The following is a 10,176-nucleotide window of genomic DNA, read 5'->3' as shown; positions in this document are numbered from 1 at the left end:
CCAATAGGAAAAAGTCGCGCGACAAGTCGCTCAATATCGCTCGTCGCTCAATATCGCGCGATTTTCATGTCGCTCAGTGTGAATGGGGCTTTAGAGTCTTGCAATGCCTTTAATGGGACTTGTAGTTCCACAACAGCTGGAGTGCTGAGGTTGCCTGGCCCTTCTTTCAGACTGGGGACTGGGATGGAAGCAGGACGGCAAGGGAGGTGAATTCAGTTCCCTGGAGTTCAGCTTTTTAGAAAAAAAAAATTTAAATCCATGCGTCTTCATAAAAGAAAAATGTGCATTCATAATTTTTTTGCATGGGACCCAGTAAAGCATTGCAATCATGAGCAGTGGATCATGTGTGCAATGCTCTGGCTCCTGCAGATTCTTCCTCCCATCCATGTCCATACCAAGGTTCAGTAACATGGACGGGAGGATCAATGATGGACTACGAGCAGGGTGACGTCACCGCACTAGTATTTCATTTAGAACTACAACTCCCTCTGCCGCGGTAGCTGATAGGATTTGTACAGTAATGCAGTTGTGTCACAAGGGGGGTGCGGCCCGCACCCGGGTGCCACCATTGGAGGGGGTGACACCAAAATGACCGACGGTCATTTTGGTGTCACCCCCTCTAAAGAGTCGGGCACTCGGTCATGGTCCAGTGTCAGGAGAGACGAGCGGAACTGGCGGCATACCTCATCCCGCTGGGTGAACGTCCCCTCTCTGCCGGAGTCCATCACCAAGATGGCCGCCGCCAGGCTTCAATCAGATGGCTGCACATGCGCGATGACATTATTGCGCATGCGGTAGGTGACGTCACGCACACACGCAATGCCGACACGGCGGAGTGTCATCTGGTCTAGAGACCTGGTGAAACCTGCCCTCAGGACGCCCCCACGGTAATGTCTGCATTCACAGATCCTGTCAAAAGATCTGTGAATGAATTACATTATTATTATTATTATTGTTATACAGGATTTATGTAGCGCCCACAGTTTGCGCAGCGCTTTACAATATAAGGAAGACATTACAATCACAATACAATTCAAGACAAGATGATAAAGAGGGCCCGTGAGGGCGTACAATCTAAAACGGAGGGGCCAGTGATACATGAGGCGGTAGCTGTGAGGGGATGAATTGTTTTAGTACTTGATGGTTCTGTGGTTAGGTTGAGGTGGGATGACATGGCTGTGATTTAAAAAAATGAACACCAGCCTGCGTGGAGAAGAATCCGGCGCTCTGCGGAGGGGATTTGCGATCCGGCCATGTTGTATGTTACACTCAGAATATGGGTGTAACATGCAACATGGTCAAAAAAGTCAACTTAGCCTATAAGGAATGAAAATAAATGTTTGTTTAAAAAATATAAATTTCCTGTCGCGATAAGCAGTCTGTTCCAATGTTCCAATTACTAACAGCAAAAAGTATTGTGGATAGGAAACCCGGGACAGAGACAGCAATAAAAACCCGAAGTTTATAACCTTTCTATGGCCTGACAATAAATAAAATGTTATCTTTATTGCTGCTTGTGTCTCCTTGGAACAGATTCACTCTCAGCACCCCAGTAACAGGAAGTTAGAGGACGCCGGGACACAGACAACAATTAAACAGAGGCATCCAACCCGTCTCTAACTTTTTCAACCCTAGGGATAAAATTTTAGGAAATAGTTGCCTTTTAATTAATTTAATAGCATTAGAGAATTACAGTGATATAAAGTCAATAGGATTTGAAGCTATTACAAATGTTCCACTTACAGTGGATGTTGCCTCTTGATGTTTTTAAAGTTTTAGTTCTTGCAGAATCAGTTGGTCCCCTGAGCACTGGTCCTAATATCCTGTTTTAAGGTGACTCATTTCCCTTGTAGGGTCCTATGGAGCCACCCTTGTGTGTGCTAGTAGGCTAAGTGTGTCTCCACAAACACACAGGCACAGCAAGGCAAGACACTTTCCTGCTCCCCACTCCTTTTTCCTTCCTCCTTCCTTCTCCAGGCTAGCAGATGGACGGCTGCTGGAGACTGCTCTGTCCCTTGTGATCTTATACTGGGCAGGAAGTTCAGGGAAGCTGAGCTGAGGGAGTTGGAGTTGTTCAGAAACACCATGACTGTAAGTGCTTGGGCAATAAATGTAAATAAATACTGGGCCATGTACATTTGTTGGCTCTGGATTCATTACTTTTTATTAGTTTCGTCAAAGGAAACACATTTTTATTTTCGAATCTGAAAACCGCACACTGAAACCGCAGAACAAGCGGCGGCCATTTCGGCCGCCAGCGCCTTCTGTGCGTGCGCGCCGACTTGGTATACACCAAGATGCCGGCGCCCGCAAGTTTGGGAGTCGCCTTCTTGGTGTATACCAAAGTATACTCCAAAATGGCAGAACGCTCCGGTGGCCGATATGATATCACACAGCGATGCAGTGATTTGCATGGGCAGCACAGTGGCTCAGTGGTTAGCACTTCTGCCTTTAAGTACTGGGGGTCCCAGTCAGGACACTATATGCATGGAGTTTGCATGTTCTTCCTGTGCCTTAAGGTTTCCTCCTACACTCCAAAGACATGCTGGAAGGTTAATGATCTCCTGTCTAAATTGGTGCAATAAGGACCTTAGATTATAAGCCCTTGAGGGCAGGGACTGATGTGCAGCATGTAAAGTGCTGTGTGGATTGTCAGCGCTATATAAATCGCAACATGAACATTGTACCTTTCTTCAGCGTACAACAGCGCAGCACTGTAATGTGAACGGACCACACTGAACACAAGGCTCTTTACCTTGGGTCTACACTGGGCAAGACTGCCAGCCCCAATGCATCTGGTTAGAATAGAATGGGCACCGAGTGTTGGCTGCACATCATTGCCTGGGACCAGTTTATTGATGGACCATGCTTGTGCAATTTGTGTTGGCACAGACACCTGTAGACTCCACCAGCTCTGCATGTGACAGGTTGACAACCCAGTATCATAATAGGGAGACAGACTGGGAGTTGTCACCCCATAACAGGAAGTGCCTGAACGCAGGGCTTCAAGGCAGGATTATTATGGATTATTTTCATGAAAGCTACAGATTTAAAGGGACTCAACATCATGGAGATTATATTAATTGGGGTTAGAATTTATTTCAGGTGCCTATAGACTTCAGATGTGTATATGCAATCCAACTAGTCTCAAGCAACTCTCATAAACATGAACGTCCAGCTCAGCCTAATATTCTTGTTTATTTCTATATATAGAGGAGGAGAGTACCTTTGGCAGGCCCTGGTGACGCAGATGTAGGGGAACACATAGGACAAGTATCCTCATCCATCTGATCGACGTCCCCCAAGAGTGGACGCCCAATGGGAATCTATGTGCAGTTATGGGTTGTTGCCTGCTAGGGCCGCTTTTGGGTTGTGTTCTTTAGACAGAAGTTCTTCTGAAGACATTTCACCTGCCAGTGTCATGTATGATATCATTTACCATAAGAATACTCCACATGCTGTATAGAGATTTCACACTTACATGCCTGGCTGACTGTAGTATGTTACTTATATAGAATGACAAGAAGCTCACACATACCATACAAAGGCTTGGCACAAATGTTCATATTACTGTTCATATTAACCTGTCCAGAATCAGTGTTCACTTATGGCCAAAAAAGACCCTGCTGTCCTAGACCCCCCCCCCCTTGAGCCACCACAATCGCTGCCCTTTCAAAACATGGCCACTCCTGAGAGCAGCATCTGATGCAGCCGATGATCCTCTCTTTTAATCATACCTCCTGCTCTGGAGTTTGCTGACTACTTTCCTCGGGGGAGTGACTGGGCAATCCCTCTTCTGATTGGCTGCCAGAGCACACCAATACTAAACTAGCATTAAATGGTCACGCCCACTGAAAGTGTAGAGTGGGAGGTGTGATTGGATGGATATTCTAGATTAAAGGAGAACTATGAGGCGAGTGCTTTTCACTCACCTCATAGTTCTAGCCGACCTGTGACAACGAGACTGTCACTGGTCGGCTCAGTAGATCGGGAAGTGAGCGAACACATACCGGCGTTCGCTCACCTCTCGATCCTGTCACGGCTCTCTGCCATGACAGGGGCTGGATTCCCCGCTCCCCGCTCCGATCCTCCAGCGCTGACTGGCGGAACGGACGGGTGAGGGGGCCGGTACAGCTGGCTCTGCCTCTACATAGGAAGAGCCAGCTGTCACTCACGGAGCTGGGCGGATCCAGACATCCTTTGAAGGAGACGCTCTACCAGTCCAAACTCTGATCCTCTCATTCAACACATGACCATCTGAGGCCAGTACAGTAAGGAGCATGAAGCAGCATTTTCATTTAATCAATGTTTATTGATTTTCGTAAATTTTCCAACATTAAACGTAAATACAACATAATATTACAACTTGGGATGACAGATCCATCAGTGTTGCATGTATAAACAGAATCAAAATCAAGGTGTGCAACCACTTAAGCCCTATCGGGCTGCACTTGAGGTGAGCGTAGGGGGGCGTATACTAATCACACGCAGCACCTGTCCTTCCCGGGAGCTGCTCGATACGGCCGTGCACGCAGCACGGAGCTGTACGTGCCGGCCGATTCTCGTGTGAATGAGGCCTAAAGGGCCAACCCATCAAAAGCAAACAAATAGGTTGCTATACCCAGTGGCATCCCTTTATCTCTTTGAAATCCTATCCAGAAAGTCTACCAACCGGAGTTCCCAGTTCTGCCCATTCTTTGCTGGCAAAACTGATTCCTTCTCACCGGGGAACATGCGAGGAACTGAGAACAGGTGCAGAGATACCGCTGCCTGAGTCCCACGGAAGTTCCTGGTTGAGTCATCCCTCTACCCGAAACTCAATCTCATTCCAGCCTTTTAAGTAGAATTATTCAGCATTACTTGGGAATGGTAGAATTGCCCTTTGCTCCCATCTTGGGCATACACGAAGCAGGGCGCTAATGATCGCTGAGTCCTGGGTTGTTTGTTACTAAGTGTGCTTTCTCATTCCATCCCTGACCCTGTTTCCCGTCTAGATAATAAACAGAGGAAGGAACAGCTGAAAAGATACTTTAATTTGCAATCATAAAGGCAGGCCATTCTTGTCAATGATAATTAACAGGAAATGTTTTTGCGGTTCCTTCTTAGAAGAGAGATGGAGACGTCAGGAAATTATTATTACGCTGAAGCTGACGGTTTGGCTCTCTATGAGCTTTTGAATGGCATATGTCCAGAGCCCGATATTAAGTGCTTTCATGGGTAACATTTACCATGTGGTTTCCAATGGCCACAGACCGAGGCGACCACACAGTTTAATTAAAGGGTCATTCCACCAAAAAAAGTCATATTTTAGTTACAGTTGGAGCCTGCTGGGCTGAGTCCGACCCTTGGCTGGTTATTTATCTTGGATACTCCAACAGTGTGCTCTCCCTGCCATGATTCCCAACTCTGTTCCTGTGCACCTGGGAGCTTCGGGTGTTCCCACCTACCTTTGTATATTCCCATTCCCCATAATATATAATGAATATGGTGGGATGGTGGAAGCTCTTTGTGTATTCCCATCCCCATAATATAAAATGAAAATGGTGGGGTGGTGGAAGCTCTTTGTGTATTCCCATTCCCATAATATAAAATGAATATGGTGGGATGGTGGAAGCTCTTTGTGTATTCCCATTCCCCATAATATAAAATGAATATGGTGGGGTGGTGGAAGCTCTTTGTGTATTCCCATTCCCATAATATATAATGAATATGGTGGGGTGGTGGAAGCTCTTTGTGTATTCCAATTCCCATAATATAAAATGAATATGGTGGGATGGTGGAAGCTCTTTGTGTATTCTCATTCCCATAATATAAAATGAATATGGTGGGGTGGTGGAAGCTCTTTGTGTATTCCCATTCCCATAATATAAAATGAATATGGTGGGGTGGTGGAAGCTCTTTGTGTATTCCCATTCCCATAATATATAATGAATATGGTGGGGTGGTGGTAGCTCTTTGTGTATTTCCATTCCCCATAATCTAAAACGAATATGGTGGGGTGGTGGAAGCTCTTCATAATAGGCAGGTGTGGCTATAATAATACTAGAAATCAGAGTTTATTTTTACTCCCCACTGAGGTGAGAGGCTGCAGCAGGGGCTGATCTGTGTTAGACATTTGTCTGTGTTAGACATGTGCCTGTGCAGTTCCTCAGCCAGGAACTGCACAGGCACCAGAATGTACATCTCAGATATTGGTTGCTTTATGCTATTTTTATGCCTTTGCTCTGTTCCTAGCCATTGCTGGGGGAAAAACTGTAAACTGTGCTTGATCTAGAGCAGGGGTAGCCAAACTCTGGCCCTCCAGCTGTGGTGAAACTACAAATCCCATGAGGCATCTCTGTCCGGGAGTCATGTCTGTGGCAGTGAGAATCGTGCAATGTCTCATGGGATCTGTAGTTCCACCACAGCTGGAGGGCCAGAGTTTGGCTACCCCTGATCTAGAGCTTTCTCCTGTACACAAAGGCATGAGTATAATGCACATTGCTATATGTGAAAGACAATCTAAGTCTGGTATGCAAAAACCGCACCCTTCATAGTTTCAGTTTAAACAATTGTACCTGGAATGTCATTCTGACGTGAAAGTGAACCTTTCAGTAACTTCATAAAAGCATTAACACATTCCTGAGATGTCACAATAGACAGCGACAATATCATTTATCATAGAAGCTGCTCACCTTTTATCTTTCAAAATCTGCTATTAGTTTCCTATTCAATGACTTTGTCTAGGCAGAGACGATGTCATCAGTCTGCTGCAGGCAGGAGGAAGCATTTCCTCAGTCTCCTCTCCCCCCAGTGATCAGACTGCACATTATAGCAATCACAAGGTGAGAGGCTGCAGCAGGGCTGATCTGTGTAAAGCTGCCCATACACCTCGCGATCATCGGACGACACTTTTCGTCCGATGATCGAACCGTCGTACGATTTTCGTATGTCGGCCCCACCCTGCCCCGATTATCGCAAGGTTGGATAAGCGGTAATTAGAAGAAAGCACCTGGACGGATTCCGGTAATCGACCGCACGTATTTTCGTCTGCGCATGTGCAGTGTAAATCGTACGAATTTTGACGTTCGGAAACGCCACCAACCTTGCGAAAATCGTACCATCGACCGAAGTTTTCTAACCTGCTGGTTAGCCAAAAGTCGATCGATCGTACAGTATTTGCGGTTGTACACCGCCCATCAACTGTACGAATATCGGACGAAAACGCGATCGCAGCCTTAGACAGCTGTGAACACAGCAGCTGTGCAGTTGGAACCTCGGGTCATGTGAGCCCTGGTTAGGGCAAGATCTGTTTGGGCAGAGCCGCTGACTGGCTGGTTGTGCCTGCATGCCACCCTTTGTCCCACCACCAAAACTATGTTAGGGGGAGCCCAGAGGCTGCGACTGGCAAGCGACATCTTGTCTTTGGCCTGAAGGTCCTTGTGGTAAATGAGGGTTTGCTGTCCACACTCCGCTATAACTATTGTCAAAGTTCTCTCTCAACACCGGGATCTTCTAATTAAAGTGCCAGGCGTGCCACTCACACTACTGCCAGCTGCCTTGGATGTCATTGGTATGCTGACGTTAATGGTGACCGGGATCAAAGTTCTGCTCTTCATCACCGGCATAGTCAGCGTTTGTTGCCATACATGAGCGGTGAACTGCAATCCTCGTCCAGAAAGCAATGCGATTCACAGATTTCACCTCTCAGGGGGTGTACGCTGGATTTGTACATCATTTTCTTTCTTTCTTTATTATGTTCAGGACTAATAACTTAAAAAAATGTTTTTGTACTTTTTGTTTGAGTTAAATCCATCAGAAATATTGCTTCTTGATAATTTGCACTTCCCACCCGTCTTTAGGTTCCCCTTTAGAAATGTCAGGGCTCTCAGCTTGTTTTTTTCATGTAAACAGCCGGCTGCTTACAGAACTCAATAGCTCAAGCTAAGATTTACACATATTACCCACCGCCTGGCCTCCTGATTGGCTGGGAAGCCGGCTCCCTGTTGTTTGGCTCACATGCTGACTGGCGGGGAGGCCAATCAGCATCGAGCCGGCCAAACAGCAGGAAGCTGGGCGGCAAGTCATTACCTGCCGCCCGGCTTCCTGATTGGCCGGGAAGCTGGCTCCATGTTCCCTCGTGGCACTGCCAGCCGGAGGAAATCTCCCTCTGATGGGAAGTTGCAGTATTGGGGAAGGTATCAGAGCATTTGGGCGAGTACAAGTACTCGCCCAAATACTCGGTATAAGCACCAATACCGATACTAGTGTCGCTATCGGTGCATCCCTACCGGAGACCATTATCATTTCTGTGCTCGCCTGGCTGGAACAGAGAGCAGGGGAAATATTATGGGGTCTATTTATAAATAGGGTGAAGGGCTCTGTGAATATCTGTGAATGTTCATTCTGTGCAAATATATGCCAAAACAAAGGTTGTTTAGTTGTTTATTTACTTCCTTACCATCTTGTTTTGTATGGTAACTGTAATGTCTTCCTTATAATCCTAACTTCTGTAACTGTAATGTCTTCCTTATAATACTAATAATAATACAAGGGAACATATTTTTTAAATGTAATATCACATTATGGCCACTATATGGCGCTCAGGAGCCAATAAAATACATACTTATTTCCTATGCTCCTTTACCTCCATCTAGTGGCCATAATGTGATATCACATGAAAACATTTGAAAATTCATTCCACGTGTAAAAAAAATAAATTCCTAAAGTAGGTTCGTTTGGCATCTATTCGCACCGAATACACATTCACAGATATTCGCAGGGATTTTTTTTTTTACAAATAGACTCCTATCCGTCCAGCAGACCACCGATGTCCCCCGATGTGCGAAGAGAACCTGCGCTATGCTATCATGATAGCAAAAAGGTTAAAGCTGAACTCCAGGTATAAATAACTATACATTCTTATATAAGTCCAGCTTGGCCCAGTGGAAATATACATATGCCAGTAATCCAGTAAAGCACTGTAGTAGCCAGGGAAGCTGCTCAGCACAGCGCCATACAGGACCCGAAAGATCGCTGTCAGCATTGTAGTAGTTACTGGCTAATTCATATCATAAAAATCATTGAAGCCATTGGATCAGCATGACAGCCAAACATTTCACATTTTCAGAAGTAGAGGTTAGAATTTGCAGCCCCCTTATTTCTTTCTGGCCAGGTCTTGCAGCTCTGTAACTGCTACAGCAGCACCGCGTGTCTCCATTCTAGGTACTTAAGTAAGAATAAAGTATATTTATTATATATATAAAGTATAATGTGGCTTTAATAAGTAGCTATTACATCATAAGTAGCACTTAGGTAAAAGTTAACATAGCGAGGCAGACAGCGCCCCCTACAGGCTGAGTGAAGGTAATGTAATGTGGAGACTGTTCAGCATAGCGTATCAGCACTGATATCTTTGGGGTCTATTTCTCAATGTTTTCACCTAAAATTGACACAACTGTCATGTAATATTCACACAATCCAAGTGCAAAATTTACTTTTATGAACTTTTTCCCCTAAAGATTTTTTTATTTTATTACTATGTATTGGCAGGTGGTTGAACCAAGTAAATAAGCAGACCTTTCGTTTTTAATGCAAGTTCCGCGTTGACAATGTTACCGTCATCCCAAAATGAATTGTCTTTTAAATGTTCAGCTTTCATTAAAAGTAAAACCCTGGTTATCCTGCTATGAAGGTCCTTGTTCAGGCAATTCCTGTTCTGGGGTGACAACTGTCTCCTAGTTGTGCTCCTGTGTTGTCACTAGGGATGCAGCGATACCGGTATTTCAGTATCGTGTAAGAGTACCGATATGTTTTTTTTGGTACTCCCCGATACCGAATACTGAAAGTCCCATTCAGGAAGCCATGCGGCGTGTAATGACTCGCCACCCGGGTTCCTGATTAGCAGGGAAGCCGTCCCCGTGCTTCTTGTCACTAGGTGACGAAAAAGCATGGAGCCGGCTTTCTGGCCAATCAGGAACTGCTACGTTTAATGATGCGGCGCCCGGCTTCCTGATTGACCGGGAAGCAGACTCCATGCTCCCTCGTCATGGGGGTGACGAGGGAGCATGAAGCTGGCTTCCTGAACCAATCAGAAAGCCGGGCGCTGCGTCATTAGACGGCACCTGGCTTCCTGATTGGCCAGCTTTCGACCAATCAGGAAGCTGGGCAGCGCGTCATGACACGCTGCCCAGCTTC

Source organism: Nanorana parkeri, unplaced genomic scaffold, assembly GCF_000935625.1.
Source record: "Nanorana parkeri isolate BGI_ZX_2015 unplaced genomic scaffold, ASM93562v1 scaffold6, whole genome shotgun sequence".
Classification (NCBI taxonomy): Eukaryota; Metazoa; Chordata; class Amphibia; order Anura; family Dicroglossidae; genus Nanorana; species Nanorana parkeri.
The sequence above is the reverse complement of the archived record's forward strand: the minus strand, read 5'-3'. Positions refer to the sequence as shown.